This window comes from Erpetoichthys calabaricus, chromosome 2 (genome assembly GCF_900747795.2).
Source record: "Erpetoichthys calabaricus chromosome 2, fErpCal1.3, whole genome shotgun sequence".
In the NCBI taxonomy this organism is placed as follows: Eukaryota; Metazoa; Chordata; class Cladistia; order Polypteriformes; family Polypteridae; genus Erpetoichthys; species Erpetoichthys calabaricus.
In genome coordinates this window covers 274,599,313-274,614,501 of record NC_041395.2, presented here as the reverse complement: position 1 = coordinate 274,614,501, position 15,189 = coordinate 274,599,313, and the positions used below count along the sequence as shown (strand labels likewise).

General features: G+C 37.9%; 1 protein-coding gene and 1 long non-coding RNA gene across 2 annotated transcripts in view; one reads left to right on the top strand and one right to left on the bottom strand.

Annotated features, from left to right (window-relative positions):
• lrmda (leucine rich melanocyte differentiation associated) overlaps positions 1 to 15,189 on the top strand; it is a 1,173,034-nt gene that overhangs the window by 626,316 nt on the left and 531,529 nt on the right. The gene's annotated exons all lie outside the window — the stretch shown is intronic.
• The window catches only part of LOC127526832 (uncharacterized), a 449,386-nt gene that overhangs the window by 37,378 nt on the left and 396,819 nt on the right, over positions 1 to 15,189 (bottom strand). The gene's annotated exons all lie outside the window — the stretch shown is intronic.

Sequence of the window (15,189 nt, the reverse complement as noted above, 5' to 3'; positions counted from 1 at the left end):
AGTCTAAATGCCTGCTGTGTGATAGCAAATTCAAACTGATGCATTATGAATCATTATGAAACATATGCAATAAAATGCCATATGTGAACAATCCATGCAGGCTTAGTTACTACTGGAATGAACTCCAGCTCCTCACACCCTGCTGCTGGGAAGTCAAGTTCAGGATGTAGATGGGGTGGTTAGAGAAGGTAAAAGGTAGTGATTAGCTTTGAGTGTTCTTTATAACGTTTACCCCATGCATGATGTATTAAATAAAACTCTATACAATATGCTTTACGTCAATATATTCCAGTTCACACTGAAGAGTGTTAGAGAGTGGCGATGTGTTGCGTTATAGCTGAACATGCAAGTAAGGGTTTCACTCTACCCTGTACACGTGATAATATTCTACTACTACTGCTACTACTAAAGAAGTACTTGAAAAGCCATGACCCAGGCAGGCACTCCTGCAAATATAATGCTTTTAACATAATTATTGATGTAACTGCTCTAGGATGTCTGCTTATTCCCAATGCAATCTGCTCTTCACCTTTAGTTGAACCACATTATAAACTGTGCTTTGAGTTTTGTTTCATTCACAGACCCCACAATCCTCAAGAAGTCTAAATGGTAGTAATTCACAGAACAATGTAGCAATCAGTGTACATGTAGTAAAAGTAATTATTTACAAAAATGAGTTTATATGCCTTAAACATACACAGTTTAAATTCTTCTTCTTCTTTTGACGGCTCCTGTTAGGGGTTGCCAAAGCGGATCATCTTCTTCCATATCTTCGTGTCCTCTGCATCTTGTTCTGTTACACCCATCACCTGCATATCCTCTCACACTACATCCATAAACCTCCTCTTAGGCCTTCCTCTTTTCCTCTTACCTGGCAGCTCTATCCTTAGCATCCTTCTCTCAATATACCCAGCATCTCTCCTCTGCACATGACCAAACCAACGCAATCTCGCCTCTCTGACTTTGTCTCCCAACCGTCCAACTTGAGCTGACCCTCTAATGTCATTTCTAATCCTATCCATCCTCGTCACACCCAATGGAAATCTTAGCATCTTTAACTCTACTACCTCCAGCTCTGTCTCCTGCTTTCTGGTCAGTGCCACCATCTCCAACCCATATAACATAGCTGGTCTCACTACCGTCCTGTAGACCTTCTCTGTATAGTTGAACAATTTGGTGTAATTCATGCGTGGGCTTGTAAACTAATGGGTACCTCTGTTACCTCACACAGTTTGGACCCCACTTTGATTCTGTCCTGGAGTGCTGTCTGTGCGTAGCTGATATATTCTCCCCGTGTTTACGGTAGTTCTTCAGTTGTAGATTTGTTGAAACTTTTAAATTGGCTTGGAAAGTGTAAGTGTTGGTGTATTCCTTTGTGCCATGTGATGAACTGGCTTGACTTTCTTTGCAGGTTTTCCTCTCATTTTTGGCCCTGTGCTACGTGGATATGCTTGGAGGAGGAGATTAGGAACATGCAATGATACAGTGCATTGCCGCACACACCACATGACAAACAACCACAGGATCCCAGATTATGACTGCTTGGCTTCCTTGAAATTCTGTGTTCAGAAAGAAAGTTTAAAAAATGGCTGGATAGATGAGGTTTAAATCAGTTTGTATCTTGGTGTCCATATTTGCAGCGCAGGTAGACAAACTATGACATGATAAAAAGTCAAGATCATCATCAGTGTTTGTTTTAGGAATAAATTCTTTAGAAATTATTTATAAGGTATAATGCCAGATAATTTGACTACCTGATAAATCTTGGAAGATAAACATAAAAAAATGGATAGAATTCACATTGGAGTCAGTAAGGCAGTGATTTATTATGTGGATTAATATGTCAGTTTGGGTCTCTGTTCCAGGTTGGGAGCATGGAGCTTATTTAACAGCAGAACAGGCTAAAGAAATTAAATAATATTTTGAACATGGCTTAAGCACTGTTGTTTCCTGTTTCCTGTTCTCCTTACATCTTTGTGCGCCAACCCCTCTGGTAAACCCCAGTCTTCTTAACAAAGCTCAAAATGTGTATTGTAAGGCAGAGTTCTCCTCTTGTATATCAACGCCTTCAGACCATGGGATTAGAATATGAACCACACCTCACCTGTAGCTCAGGTACACCACAAAGATACATTTTTATTTTTGTTATTTAAAAAAATTAAGAGAACTATAGTGCCTACCAAAAACTGGTTATATTTATTAGAACACAATACAAAAATTGCTTGTCTGGATCTTCATTTTTTTTTTTTGTTTTTTTCTGCAACTGCAGCTACCAAATTTATAAACAACAAAAAAATCAGCTTGAGGAATCCTGGTCTCGCCAGTATGAAAATCTAGCCAGGGTGTGAACAGATCTTTCCAGGGTAACACTACGTGATTTTCTAGGATATATGGCATCATAACCCCAAAGCACAGACATCAGTGACATACTAACGCCTCCCTGCGGAACAGCAGCTCATACACATCCCCAGGTCTGTCTTCAGCTTAGCTTCTGAGCCATACCATGGGCTGTGCAACACACATTTGGCTTCTCCAGAGTACTCCTCCTGACGCCCATTTCCTCTCACCGCATCCTCTTCTGTTGTATGTGTTACACTTACCCATCTATATGTCATGCTGACACCTCAGTCCACTTGCCTGCTTACACCCAAATCCTACACTAAAAAAGAAAAAACAACAAGTGGAAGTGTTCCTCGTCCCTCAATCCACTTGCATTACACTACCTTTTTCAGTAAAATGTCAATGTAAACTGTTTTGTAAAAAAAAAAGTATAAATAATTCAGATTGTAATAGAAACCAGCACAATGCATGTGTTAGATTTATTATTGACTCAAAATTTGTCCCATATCAATTAGAATGCCCTGCAATTGACAGGCCTTAACACTTCAGTTATTCCTCGTCTTCACCGAATGCACCATGCACTGGATTATGCAGGTTTAATAATGAATGAATACAAGAATAAATATAATAATAGTAAATATATTAACTAGCAGGTAAAAATATGAAAAAAGAATGGTAACTTCCAAAACTTCTTTCAGTGCTCAGTGGAGTAAAACTAAAATGTCAGAGCCACAGCTATACGCAACTGTAGGAACAATAAGTGAAACCAGAGTAAATCTGTGATATAGGGATGAGCACATTTAATATAATTAAAAATACGCTAACTGAAATTTCACAGATCGGATTAAAATGTTAGGTCTGCAATTTTAGCTTAATTTGAACTCAAACACATATATAGATACAGTCCTGTTATAAATATATGTTATTTTCATTTTCATTTCAAAAGGATATATAACAGGTCAGAATATTACTGCCTTGCACGTTGATTTAGTTTAGTAAAATTATTGCAAACTAAAGCATTGCAATTCTTAAAGCATGTGGAGAAGTAAAACAGAAATTGCTAATCCATTATATGTTCAACCAAAGCACTGATTTACTTAGTATCTTTTTTGAAGGTGTAAAAATTTGAAAATAGTAGCACCAACCTAGACTGTAATAGGAAATAGGATATTTCATTCTCTTCATTAACATTACAGCAGTGCTTTGCTGTGTTTATGTTTTTCGTTTCAGATTTTTTTTCCCCCAAATACTTACATTTATCTTTTTTGCATTGTCTTTTGTGTTAGCCATTTCTTGCTAGTCTCTTGTTTACTGTTAATGTTCTGTCTTTGTTGTCGCAGGAGACCACATCATGCATTAAGTCTCTTAGGTGCCGCAGCCTTTTTGGGCAGTTAACTGAGAGGCCTCCTGTCTTCCTCAGATCTCTGCTGTGGCATTATCATGCATTATTCAGAAGTCACATGCCATCAGACAGATGAGAAATCTAAGTTTCCAAGTCGAAAATTTCACGTAAACACCTTAAACGTCAGACATGCATGTCAGACAGTTTGGAGAAAACAATGCTAGACAGCTTCTCCAAGTTGTGATGTAACTCTGCCCTTTCACCTTAATCGATTATATAAAATAAAAAATAACCTGGTCTGCCAGAAATGTTGTGGTGGACCTGCATTTGGAGTGATGTTGTACAACTTTAATATGTTTTGTGTGCTCTTTATTTTCACAGAAAAATATAATTTGTCTTTAATTGCTTTTTCAATTGCAACCTCACATTTCTCTCAGAACATTTAACCCGAAACTTGCATGAAGTTCTAAAAGATTAGACACATTAGTATTTGAACTCTTTAGAAAATTAGAACAATCTAGATGAGAACAGGCCATTCAGCCCAACAAAGCTCACTGTTACTGTCGACTTGATTCTACTAAAATAACATCAAGTCTAGTTTTAAAAGTCTCTAAAGCCTAGTGTCTACCACACTACTCAGCAGCTTATTCCAAGTGTCTGTGGTGCACTTAGTGAAGAAAAACTTCCTAATGTTTGTGCAAAATTTTCCTTTAACAATAAGTTAAGTTTCACAAGTTTCCAACTGTGTCTCCGTGTTCTTGATGAACTCATTTTAAAATAACAGTCTGGATCCATTCTACTAATTCACTTCATAATTTTAAACACTTCAATCATGTCAGCTCTTAATCCTCTTTTGCTTAAACTGGAAAGCCTCAGCTCTTTTAATCTTTCTTCATAAATCATCCCCTGTAGCCCTGGAATGAGCCTAGTCACTCTTCTCTGGACTTCTTCTAGAGCTGCTATGTCCAGCAATAACTGCCGTGTACTTCGGCTGCTCTTTCCTGCTTGATTAGTAACACAATTTTTTGCTCCATTCTTATTTCTTTGAGACTTTTGTATTAGCTTTTACTGTCCATCTTGTTTGAGACTTTGCATTTTGATTTTATGGCTTTACATGCATTTTTTTGGATTATTGTTTTGGCTTAGTTAATCTTTCACCATTCTTGTGTTGATTTCATTGGATATTCCAAAGGCATGGTGCTTTTTGACGTTACATTGGTCCTGTGAGCGCGAATGTAAGCATATTTTGTTTCAGTGCCTACAATGGACTAACATTCTACCCAGGGTTAGTGGTTGCCATGTGTCTAATGTGCCACGGACAGAGTCTTTCTTTACTGGGTAAAACAGGTTCCAAATTAGCAAATAAATTGAGCTTTGCAGACCAAACCATTATAATGATTGTTCAAGTAAATGATAATTCTAATCAAATAAGCATTGTGGGGCCCACAGAAGTTATGAAAAAAAATTAACTAAATACACATTGCAGTACATTGATTTAGTAATTAACTTGATGAAACTGGTCATTCAGCTATTGCAACAAGTCCACCAACAGTTTTAATTTAAAATTGCTAATGGAGTGTGATCAGGGACCACCTAGATGTAGAACAGCCAGGCATGCACTATTGCGGAGTAACTTTGTATCCAGAATGATGTAAAGCAGTAAATAGCACTCCAGTCTCAGATAACAGCATGGCAGGCAAAAGTGGTGGTGACCTGGCAGGAAGATGACAGCTGAAGAACATGAAGGTGAGAAAGTAAAAGAAGCTAGGCTTGGTTAAAATAATACTGTATATCTATGTAGGTGTGTTCTGGAATTCTGACATCTGCTTTAATAAGGCCTCCACCATACACCTCAGATGAATGTTGTGGTGGATTGCCGGCATTTTACTCCGGCCCTCACCCCCAGGCCGCCAGGAGGAGCTCTCCGGACAGCATAAATGTGCCCCGAGTTCCAGCAGGGCCTCATGGACTTCGTAGTTTCTACACACAGCCCTGCTGGATACCTTGGGGGCCACCAGGCGTCGCTGTAGGAGGGCTCATGGGCTCTTATGTGCCCTATAACCCGGGAGTACGTCATGGTCACATGACAGGAAGAAACGACGTGCTCCCAGGTTGAAGAAAAGGACTGTTTACCCTGACCCGGAAGGAATAAGGAACTGTGAACTGTTGGACAGGAACACCTCCGGGTCAGGGTGTATAAAAGGACTCTGGGAAGCCCAGTACATTGAGCTGAGCTGAGAGGTAGGAGGGCGAAGTGTCTGGGCGAGGAGGAGAGAATTGTATTGGTGATTTATTGTTTATGAATAATGTGGAGTGGAGGGTGCTTGGTGCACTGTGTTATAACAAAATAAATAGTTGTTATACTTTTACTTCGTGTTTGGAGTGGTACCTGAGGGTCCGAGAGGTGGACAAAAGCGTTACCTGCTACAATGTTCTTTATGTTTTCTTTTATTGATTTACCTTTATTTCTGAGCAATGCCAAAGTGAGATACTTTGATAGTTAGCTTCCATGTATGTTTGCATTGAAATGTTTTAAGAATGTAGTGTTTCAAGTAAAGCAATTTTCACGTTGCATGACATCTGATAACTTTCCTAAGCATTAACCAAACATGCTAAACTCTTTCCAACTTACTCTGTTTTACAGTTTGTTAGGCATACAATTGTGCACAAAAAAAAAAGTATCACATCCTGTTTAGAAACTGTGTGGGGGAGACTTTCAAAGCTCCAGAGTCATGTTCATCTACTGCATAGTCTCGGTATAATTAATTGCCCAGCAATCACAACAGCTGCATGCTATCTGGTATATTTATATATTTAAAGACGCAGCACTTTTGAAGGTGCTATTGATTCTAGTAGTTGTACTCACACCCCTAAAGGTCTGCCCATACACAGCCAGATTAACACCGAGCACAAATGAAGTGCAATGGAAAATAAACTGAATTTTGACAAACTTAATGTTAAACCCACTTGTGCTGTTCCTCACACTCACTCACTCACTCACCCTGGGCTGATTTCGAATTGTAAGTTCACCTCAAAGTCTTGTGTTTCCAGCAAATGCAAATGTAGTGAGAAGTCAAGCAAAATGACACCTTTTATTGGCTAACTAAAAAGATTACAATATGCAAGCTTTCGAGGCAACTCAGGCCCCTTCTTCAGGCAAGATGTAATACAGAAACTGGAGTTCCCTGTGTTTACTGTATATACCCACTAGGACAGATACAACATTGGGAAACCTTTAAGTTAGACATCTTAAATGTAAAAAAATAATAGACTTCTTCAGGCTAAGATTCATTTAACAAGAGAGAAAAGAACAATGTATGGTCAACATCTTTGGATAAGATAACTGTCCAACAAAGTCTTTTGAAGTTTCTGATAAGTTTTACAATGCAGTATAGGTCTGTAGACAGGTTGTCTATGTCAGTCCGAGAGATGCAAACAATCCTCATATCTGGCCATAAAACTCTTGTCTGTATTTAAACCAGGTTGTAGTGTGTTAAATTTTAGCAGGAGTTTAACTTCCTATTCCTTTCTGTCTTGCTGTGTTCTAAAGTTGCCCATAAGCACTGTGACTTTAAAGTCCCTCTCACAGTGTCCATGGCTGTTGAAGTGGGCTGCTACAGGAACATCTGTGTTGCCATGCTTGATGTGGAACCTGTGTAAATTCAGTGTTTGTCCAGTTTCTCCCACATAGAGTGCAGTGTCAGGACATTTAATACAGATAATTAGGTAGACCACATTAGATAATCTGCAGGATTATGATCCCTTTATGCGATGTTCTAGTTGGCAGTGTGGTATAACTACACAGTCTGTATTATAAATGTATATTATATATAGTCTTAAAAAAGCTTAATGAAAGAAATTAGAGATGTGCAAGATGAATGTCCATAGGCAATTTTTTGATTCAGCAATTGGTGAAATACATGAGTTACGTCCTCCACCGTTTAGATGAAATGGTCACATGTGTCTTATTCTCTTCTTCTGACGTCACCTTTTTGTCAGTGCTGTTTCTTCTTCTCTCTTTCAGTTCTCTGTCCTGGTCCATGTGACAAGCCATATTTATATTAAAATTCCACATCTTTGTGACATGTGATAATGGGGCTGCTTTGTGACTTGGGCACACCTTTATACACCTTGGATTGGCTGGCTGTTTCCAAGTGATAAGATAATTAACACAGCCTGAGGCAAAGCATCGAAGCTGATGTTTTAAGGTGATACAATTCAGGAGGAGAAGAAATTTGATGTTAACTGCCCCAGTAAAATTAAGTTCATCTTGTTTGTTTTGTGCAAAATAATAAAATATAAGCATGTACATTTTAAAATCCAGTACACTACATATACTAAACCAAACTTATAGTCAATAAAGCAGAGTGAAGGGATCTTTAACCAGGAGAACGTCACAAACAAACATACACACCAACTCTTAGAATCCACAGTCTCGGATGACCAGAAAGTGCATGACGCCAACCTTTGTACTGTTGTAGTGGTTTTGTCACATGTGGCGCACTTCTGGTTGCTGTTCCATGGAAATGTTGTGGCAACTGCACCACAAAATGGTGTCAGACAAAGACTCAAAATATTTTGTTACCTATAAGAGAGAAAAGGCAAAAGTAGCATTCTCAGAAATGAATTCAACTACCTCAAAAACATTTCTAAGTAACTTAAACATTAAGAAAAAAAAACAGTCTCCAAAAGTGCATAACAGGTTTATAGCATAGTAACTTCATAACACAAGCACATCCACTATTTGTGGAGCCACCAAAAGTTTTAGTGGAGGAAGGAAAACAGTAACGGGTGTTAAAATGCCCTGAGAGTCCTTATTGGTAATGTAAATAAGGAAGACCCTTCATCATGCTCTCAATTACCTTATTCATCCTCCTCACCCTGCACAGTCAGTGTAAGTCATTTAAAAACCCATAATGCATATAATTCACTTCAGTGCTGAAAACAAACAAAAATGACAGCAACAATGTGATAAGCAATGAAAATCACATCCCAGAGAACAGCGTCTGGCTTGTCTTATAAGATTGGAAGACCTATAAACTTAACATTGTTCAGTCCTGTTTTTTTCTGTGAAGATTAATGGTTGCATACCCACTAGTACTCCATTTACATACTATGGGGATATAAGGGAAACCCAAGCTTCCCAGTGGGAAATTTCACATGAACGCCCTTCAAACTGGTTGCTTTTAGTGGGATGATTCAGAAATAACTTTGAAGGCTGAATTAGCTATATGTGATGCATTGCTGTCATGTCACTGTAATCAAATAACATAAAAAGCATAACCAGGTAAGCCAAAATGTCATTTTAAGGTTGTGTTGTATGTGGAAGGATGTGATACTGTATATGCATAATACTTTTTACTTTCATGAAATATTACAGCTAATTTGAATAGCTTTTTGTGACTATTGAAAAGGAAATCAAAAGCAACCTTCTGTTTCTCAAAGCATGTTGGCTGAAAATTGATCCAAGCACAATAAATGAGAATGTGTCACATGAAGATGAGAAAGAAACTCCAAAGATTCCTAAAGCACGTGAACACAGCATACACTCGTGTTGTGTGTCTGTATGAGCCTCGTAAGAATATAAGAATACCACACAAGAAAAACAAAATGAAACAAAAGACAAAAAGTACATAATGAACACGGAGTCTCCTAAGAATGAGAATAACTCATTAGGTCAAGATTTGAGTCCAGGGTTAAAAATAATTTGAGTTATAAAAACATGTAAACAGGCCAAATTACCTATCATTGAAATTTATGTAGTTTGTATTAATTTATAGATCTTGACAAACTCATTTTGACCTATACTCACTGAGAAAATGTCCCTTGCACCATAACACATTGTTTCTTGTGCTTACGCCAGTCCTATACTTAGAGTATCTGTGCTGTGCTTACTGAAACCTTGACTTTCTAGTCTGACTGGCTGTGCTGCCCTTCCAAGACAAGTTGAAATTTAAGTATTATTATTTAGAACTAATATTTTGTCAATGGATATGGCTGCCATTGATCAGGGCTATAAAGTAGCTGCAAATAGGCACGTGACTTTAGACTCCTAAAACAAGGGTGAAATATTCACTTCAAAATACTAGTTGGCTCTGCTTTGGGCTCTCCATGACCAAGTGTCTAAATTGATGCAAATACAGCTCACCATATCTCACACTGGCTCATTGGCCTTGTGACTGACATCTCTGATACACCATAGAGATCTAAAATCTGTTGTACTTTTAAGCCGCATAAAAGAAAGTGTTCTGTTGACTCAGCTAGAATGTCAAAGGATGGGTGTCCAGGGAGGGTAACTTTGTCACCTGAACTGGCGTGTAACCTAGTCCATTGCACCAGTTCCTCGATTTTTTCAAAAATAGTTTCCTCGATATCGTAGTCTCAAAGGGCCAGAAACATTGTAATTTCTTCTGATAAATCTTCAATTTTCTCTCTGTAATACTTAATACCTTTGGCAGAATCCATTTCATCGGCAGTAGTAACCATTTTTCTAATTAATTCTTGTGCTATTTCATTTACTCTTATCTCCCGCACAGATGTATTGAATTAGACATGAGCAATCCACAGGAGACAATTCACCAATCAAAACATAGTATGTGGTAGAGCCCACCCTCTCAACTTTGACAAATGAAAGTGACAGTTTTATTTTAAGCCATATTTCATGACGAGTTTGGAGGAATATATTATGAACAAAATTAAATAAATAAGCAACAAAAACATTTATTTATTTATGCTCATATTTCACAGTACTTTTATTTATTTGCATGTTTATTTATGTAATTTTGTCTGAAATATTCCTCCATACATTTTAATGAAAAAGGTGCATCTTAAAGGGCTAAAGAGAATTACAATAACAAAGAAAATAAATAAATAGAATAAAAAAGAAGTACATGCAAACTTAACATAATACAAATAAGGAGGGAGGCCCTTTTTTTTTTTTTTTTTTTTTTTGCTAATGGTTATAGTGGCAGATGTGACGGTCAGATGGCCAGTGAGGAAAAAAAAAACAAAAATTCCAGGTGATAGAATACTAGAGGCGATAAACCTTAAGTGGTTCCAAGGCTTAAAAAACTGCCCTTATCTTCTTGGGAATTGTACAATACATAAATTTTATAATATAATTTACTATTGTTATGATGTACTGTCTATATTGTCACAAACTTGAGACAGAGTCATATAAAGGTTTGGGGCAGCCACCCATATAATTTGGTTTCCTGGCTGCAAAGTTGCTTTCTCAAAATAACACAGCACTGATGTGCACAAAACCGAGTCCAGACAGAACTGAGGGAATAGGGAAAAGGTGCAGGCTTTTAAAGGGGAAGACAGGAAGTGAGATCATAGGGATCGGGCTCATGTTCTTCAGCCATTGGTTCGAGCCTGGACGTGACATCACAGGGGCCGGAGCCGGCAAGGTTTCCTTCCATAGGCTCGGTCCCGGAAGTGACGTCAAGAGAGTCAGGTGGAATCTCCCGTGAATGGTCTACAGGAAAGGGAGAAAAAGAGTCAGTACACTCTGACACATCCCGGCATGCCTCGGAACTGCCCTTACTCAAGCCCTTTAGCTGCCTCCCATGCGCACGTGTGTGACAATATATATATATATATATATATATATATATATATATATATATATATATATATATATATATACAGTATATATACTGTGTATATATATATATGTGTGTGTGTATTTTCTCAGACACATCGAATTTTGTTGCAGCAGTGCAGTTACCAATTTCTTTTGCCACTTCAATGACTTTTAATTTAAATCTAGCTTCATATTTTCTTCTGATCGAACACTCCATCATAGATAAGGGATGCTCTTAACAATAAAGGTGTACGAGGGTGTGAGATACAAAAAACACAAATCAGTGCAAACATCGGTTCGGAATAGTTCGGGTATTACCGTGTGGTCATATAGGCACAATACATTGAAAACAAAAAAGGCCATGTGCTCCATGGTTACTCTGTCAGGTGGGCGTTAGCATATCATAATCTCTTGGACCAATAGTGTGAGTTTTCTGTATTCGACTTACACGACCGACATTATAAAATACCAGAAATTATACTTTAAAATAAACCCTCAACCAATCCGCAAGAGAACTTAAATGCGAGTATATACGGTAGGCCTCATTCTGTTTAGTGTAGCTATAGTGTACCTCAGTAATTTGGGTATCATGCATTGAAGAACATCATCCTATATTGTACAGATTCACACGCTAACATTACCCAATTGAGGACCACAGGGGTTCACAATCTGTCCTGGCAGCAGAAGGCAGGCCCCATCTCCAAGCTGAGCACCAGTCCATCACTGGGTTCCCTCTCCCACACACCCACGCTCACAAGGGTTCAGTTTAGAGTTGCCAGTTAAAGTAACATACACTTCTATTCGGCTGTGGGGAAAATGCAGACAGACATGGACAGAACATGCAAACTCCATTTGGTTGTCACAATATAAAAACCCAAGATGCTAGATCTGTGAGGCAGAAGCACTAGTCACTGCACCACTTTTAATCATTTTTATTTAATTATTCAAGTGCTAAATTAAATGATCCTCTAACAGTGTAAAAGTAAAGCAATATCAGTATTCACTATTTTATGATACAGTGTTGGTAAAACTAGATCACAGCTGATACTGTTTAATGTTGTGAATGTGAAATATCAAGGCTGACATTTAAAAATAAATACATTTTTAGTTCCTGAAACCATTCAAAGAGCACACAACTTTACTCTTGATTAGTCATAATATATTTCCTTCTTAACTGATTAAGTAAGAATGTACTTACTTTTTCACTTATTGCTTCTGCATTTGTTTTATGTTGAGTAAATAATGACAAAGTGAAATCTGTTACGTGTTGTCTCTCACTTGAGGTTTGATTTATCGAATTTAAGGACATGGTGATGAGAACTTGATGATTGTTAGTTATGTCCTGATATGTAAAACCGCAGAATTGAAAGAGGATATACTGTACTTATGTTTTCACTTGACTGTAATTTACAAAGCATCTATTAGAAACAGCGGTGGTACTGAGAATAGCAATACAACATATGTATTGCACTTTACTCAATATAAAGCACTCCCACTTTATGGCTGAAAGTGTGCTATTTGAACAGTGAATCATAGGTGAAAGGAATGATTTTTGTTTGTGGAGGCTATTAGAACTCGCAGCACAAATTGCTTTACTCAGAAACAAGACTATTTCATTACAGTCTGTGGGATTTTGGCAACGTGCGGGCTACAGTTGAAGGAGGCACGCTTGGTAAATCAGGAGAAGTGTTGTGAACGTTAGAGGAAATGGCACTGTGAACATAAATCTACAGCACAGCAACACATATTAAGTCAATGCAATATTCTGTCTATCACAGGAAAATTAACCAAAGAGGTAAACATTTTCAGACTTTTAAATTATGCAGCTGTATTTTATGGTGATAACTACAGGGTGATGATATACTGAAAGAGAGGCATGACCCAAAATAAAATACAAATGGCAATCTTCTATTAATAAAGCAAACTCTGACATTTAAATCTGCTTTCATACAACTTTCATATTTGTTATGGGTTAAATTCCAGGGCAGGCAGTCTCCTTTGAACCATTGTACTGTATGTGAAAAGTTCTTCTTGCCCTCACTTAAAAAAGTCAGAGGAGCAAGCAGAGTTTTTTGATATGTATGCTCACAGTGATATATCCACTTATTTGTTTTCTAACCTGCTTATCCAGTTCAGGTGAGGCCAAGGTGCAAGGCAGGAACCAAACTTGAACATTGTGTCAGTTTACAGTCTCGGCTGTGTCAAATTCAAAGTCATACTCAAAATGCCATTAAATGACTTTATAAAAGGTCAAAATCATGTGTGTCATACTGACGTTATACTTATGAAACACTTGGAAGTGTTATAAATGCCAACAGTAGACAGAATCGTGTGTATTACAATCTGTGTATATCTTTAAACCATGTGATTTTATACTAGACTGTTGTTTTTAAATATGAATGGTTTTAAAGTCTTCTCTTTGCCTTGAATATATGTTTTTCTTTTTTTTACCAAGAAAATACTACTGTGAAAAAATGGTAGTTTACTGTTTTTCTGCTATAGAGTGCATTTTCTGACAATATCCAGTTGATTAATCATTTACTACAAAGAGACATAGCTTAAAAAAGCCTTTCAGTGTCAACAGCTCATGGTTCATTTAGTGCTGACTAAAGACATTCTTTTTTGATTGACAGGTCCTATAGTTATGTGATGTAATATTTATAATGTGTCACATAGCAGTATTTCAAAATGAGCATGACTGGTTCTTTTTAATGGGTGTGTGTGTGTGCACAGTTATATTTGACAAGGTTAGACCTACTGTGGTCCACAGATACATCTGTGACCATTTTATGAAATCAGAAACTGACTCAACTGTTGTCTTTTACATGCAGATATAAAAGTGAGAAATTCACAGTGAGGATTGTTTGCTTCCTCACACTGCAATTTCTCACAGATTATTTTTTTTTTTTTAAGTCTGACAATGCTCTGAAGTCAGCTGAAGAACCTGCAGCCCTTTTTATTTTCCCTATTGTACCTCACAGATTCCCATTCTAGAAAGAATGAAATCCACAAGAGGTGCTATTGCGTTCAGAGTGAATGCAGCTAAAAATGGGCTTTATTCTCGCTGTGAGATGAAGTTCTGTAAAATGATTTTCTGCTGCACTGTACTTTGAAGCCTTTGGAGTAATGTTGTAAAGTTGTGGTTATTTCTACATCAATCATGCTAAATGAATGTATTCATATTTTCTCTTTCGTATGCAAGTACATACAAGTGTATGCTTTATAGAAGACGTTTATAGGCCAATTGAAGGATGTGACCATAATGGGGCGGCAGGGAGCCCCAAACCGCAGACACAGTACAGTATACCACCACATGTTATATGAATGAAATAAAAGACATTTATTCCACAAAGCACCCTTACAGACCTCTTTCCAGTAATGTGTTACAATTATACAATAAATGAATAAAGGATTACAATAAAGCAGCAATTCTTCCTCCTTCTGTCCTCAAGTTGAGTGTTGCTCATTGCCTACCAGCGTTGACTCTTACATATATGGCAGCGGGCTCCCTTTTATTTCACACCCCGGGGTTGTTTCTGGTGCCATGTCGTACCCTCTGGGAAACACTTCTGAGCCATTAAAAAATAAGTAGGTCCTCCACTGACAGCTCCCTCTACTGATACGTAGGGACCCCGACAGGGCTGCACTTCCGCATTCCAAACCCAGGCATCCCTGTGGGTGTCCTGACTGGTCTCCCATCTGAGGACCACTGCCACTCAACATATGGGAGATGGAACAACTCCCGATTGCCTGGAATGGACCCTCCTCCTCCATAATTATTCAGTGGAGGACAATCGCTGACACCAACCCCTCTGCCTCCTCTCCATTTCACTGGCTCAAACACCCTGATGCTACCTTCTCACTCTAATGGTTCTCCAATTCTTCTCTTCTCTTGTCCCAGGCTCGCTTTTAATCTGTA